The 3,665-nt window shown below is 49.1% G+C and overlaps 1 pseudogene; it reads right to left on the reverse strand.

Annotated features, from left to right (window-relative positions):
- Positions 1-358: 358 nt before the first annotated feature.
- LOC109481651 lies at positions 359-3,387 on the reverse strand (annotated as a pseudogene).
- Between the last annotated feature and the right edge of the window lie 278 nt (positions 3,388-3,665).

Raw genomic sequence — 3,665 nt, forward strand, 5'->3', positions numbered from 1 at the left:
TCTCTATAGTTGGGATGGGTGATTGGGGCCACACTTTCGCCCCTCCTGTATACGGTAAATCATCTGGTGAACTAAGTCAAACTAATAGTATGTTTACTTTAGACTGAAGACAAAAGCGTTTCACTTTGAGTATAGGACTATGACTTTTTTTGACGAATCGGACTTTTATGTATACTGTATGTTGTCTCACTGTTACAATGTCTTGTGTAATTTTGCTGGGCCCCCTTGGAAAACAGCTGATACAAGCTGAATGGGGCTACCCAGTCGTCTTGAGATGAAATAAATAAATGAATAAATAGAAGATTTCTCTGCTTCTTGACATTGATTGCTTTTCCTTTTTTTGTGCGTGGAATGTGCCTCAGGCCTGGCGCTTGCCGGCCCCACCTGTAATGCTTGACAGAAGGGCGTCCAGACGTTCCCTGCGTTCGTTGGCGTCTATGGCGTCTCCTAGTTCTGCCCCTACTAAGACCTCGGCCTGGCGCTTCCCTAGGTTTCCTGTTATGGTCGACAGAAGGTCGCTCAGTCGTTCCCTGCGTTCTTCCGTGTCCATGGCGTCTGCTAAGTGTGCCCCCACTAAGACCTCTGCCTGTCGCTTGCTCACCCCACCCGTGATGCTTGACAGTAGGGCGTCCAGACGTGCCCTCCGTTCGTTGGCGTCTATGGCGTCTCCGAGTTCGGCCCCCACTAACACCTCGGCCTGCCTTTTTCCTACCCCACCCGTGATGCTTGACAGAAGGGCGTCCAGACGTTCCCTGCGTTCTTCAGTATCCATCGTGTCTGCTAGGTGTGCCCCCACTAACACTTCCGCTTGGCGCTTCCCCACCCCACCCGTGATCTCTGCCAGAAGTTGGCTGAGCCGTTCTCTTCTGTCGGCCGAATCCATGGTCTCGGCGAGGTGTGCCCCCACTAGTCGCTCGGCCTGGCGTTTCTGTGTGCCTGTGATCTCTGCTAGAAGTTGGCTGAGCCGCTCTCTTCTGTCGGCCGAATCCATGGTCTCGGCGAGGTGTGCCCCCACTAGTCGCTCCGCCTGCCGTTTCTGTGTGCCTGTGATCTCTGCTAGAAGTTGGCTGAGCCGCTCTCTTCTGTCGGCCGAATCCATGGTATCGGCGAGGTGTGCCCCCACTAGTCGCTCTGCCTGGCGTTTCTGTGTGCCCATGTCATCTGCCAGTTGCCCTTCCTCGCGTTTTCGTGCACCTGTGATGTCTGCCAGAAGTTGGCTCAGCCGCTCTCTTCTGTCCGCAGAGTCCATGGTCTCGGCTAGGTGCGCACCCACTAGTCGCTCTGCTTGCCGTTTCTGTGTGCCAATGGCGCTTTCCAGTTGCCCTGCCTCACGCTTCTTTCTGCCTGTGATGTCTGCCAACAGTTGGGATAGACGCTCCCTTCTATCAGCCGAATCCATGGTCTCGGCGAGGTGCGCCCCGACTAGTCGCTCGGCTTGCCGTTTCTTTCTGCCTGTGATGTCTGCTAGAAGTTGGCTGAGACGCTGTCTTCTGTCGGCGGAGTCCATGGCATCGCCTAAGTGTGCTCCCACTAGTCGCTCTGCTTGCCGTTTCTTTCTGCCTGTGATGTCTGCTAGCAATTGGCTGAGCCGCTCTCTTCTATCTGCCGAGTCCATGGTCTCAGCTAGGTGCGCTCCCACCAGCCGCTCTGCCTGACGTTTCTGAGTGCCCATGTCGTTTGCCTGCCGCTTCTTTTTGCCAGCGATGCCTGCTAACAGCTGACTGAGGCGCTCCCTTCTATCTGCCGAATCCATGGTCTCGCCTAAGTGTGCACCGATCAGTCGCTCCGCCTGCCGTTTCTCCATGTGAACTGCAGCAAAGGACAGAAGAACATCGTATAAGGTTACAAAAAGGTTACTGTATCTTCACCTATCTAGATTCTGTACTTGAATGTGATAGGGTACATAAATCTATCTACAGATTCATGTACAGATACAGACTCATGTGCAGATATACAAATACAGATTTTTCCGAGTAGTATGACCGTGTCAGTCCCTACACCTGAGTGAGGGTTACAGTTGACACGGTGGCCTTCGCGTGGATTTGTTTGAGGTGGATAACAGGTTGCGAATCTGAGACCCACACACTTGGGCATCCGTCTTTCCCAGCGGATCCATGGATAGGGTTATGTAACGTTAGGATCAGGTAAGGTTTTGAATAGTTACCGCGTATCCAAGAACATTAGATTTTCTTTATATTCAACAATGACGCGATTTTGTATTACCAAGGATCGTCGGTGAATGGTAGACATTCAGGTAATAAGATACGCTAAAAACAGTTACTCAAGCAACTGGATTTTGGAAACGGTCAGACGTTTCATGTAGCATCCACTACCTTGCGTCAGTGACACTGGAGAGTTGTCAGAAATTATGAAGGGTCTTTTGTCATACGAAAAGAAAATTATTGAAATTGACCCATTTGCTGGTTTCCACCTACCTCGGTTATCTGCATTGGCTGCTGCTTCCATGATTCGCTGGACCAGGCTTGTTGGCTTGTCACGCCCTCTAGCGGTATGAAATGTAACTACAGCAAAGTCTCTGCTGCAATATAACAAGTCAGCACAGGTTAGTAATGCATGCGGAGGCTGAGATAAGTTGTTCTGAGCACGTTCCATTTCCTTAGTCAAATTAGTGGCCGCCTTAAGAAAATTAAGAAAATACAACTACTTCCATTACTTTAATGTATCGGTAAGGATGTTGTTTTAATCGAATCCACAACCTTAGATTGAGAGGTTTTATCTCGAATTATAACTTAGGCCTAGGAAAAACATGTTGTGTTTCCTGTTTCTCGACCGACGCTGTAAAAAAAAAGAAACTGTTGACCCTAGCCTGTTTTCAGGCGGACCTCTGCAAGAGGCTTGAATTGTTTTAGCTCATCGTTCGACGGATCGTTCACCAGTCGTCGAGTTCTTAGCGTGTCTTTATAAACACGCTAAGACATGCTCTTGTCTTTATAAACATGCTCTTGGTGAAGTCTGAAGTAGAGGTTTGAGTACGAGTTGAAGTGAATGATCCTTCCGGAAAATGATTATCCCGTTCGTAGAAGATGGGATATAGCGATTTTCTTTTTCACAATCAGAGATTCTTGTGTTTTCGCCGCAAAAGCGCCACATGCATCAGCTACATGTAGCGGCGAGCAGCAGCTTTCCAGTTAGAAGCTCTGGGGAAGGTGTCTGACAGGTGCAGGTGAGAGAATCTCTCGTTGTATAAAAATACCAATATGAATTATTCTTACAGTTAACACTCTTACATCGCTTGGTGTATATCATGTTATAGGGTTTTGAAGAAAAGTTTAAAATCTTTCAAACTTACCCGTCTTCGATAGAAGATTGGACAGGGGAGGTCGCCATTGCTACTGCCATGATCATCAACATCACCAGGGGAGACATGGCTCGGGTTGTCATACCGTACTGCACGGGTACTGTGGGGCAGAGGATTTGATTTGATTTATTGGAATTGCAAACAATACAATACTCGTGGGCCACAGACAGCTGATGTCGTATCTGAGGCCACGTCTCCGGGTCGACAGGTGCTTCTGCTGTGTGAGCAGGTGGGTCTTACACATGTTCTTGAACACAATAACGCAACTGGCCTCTTTAACAGGCTGAGGCAGTTGGTTCCACATCCGTAACGCATAAGGCAGAAAGCTGGCCTTGTAGGTCTGTGT

This window comes from Branchiostoma belcheri, unplaced genomic scaffold, assembly GCF_001625305.1.
Source record: "Branchiostoma belcheri isolate BF01 breed outbred unplaced genomic scaffold, Haploidv18h27 scaffold57, whole genome shotgun sequence".
NCBI classification, from domain to species: Eukaryota; Metazoa; Chordata; class Leptocardii; order Amphioxiformes; family Branchiostomatidae; genus Branchiostoma; species Branchiostoma belcheri.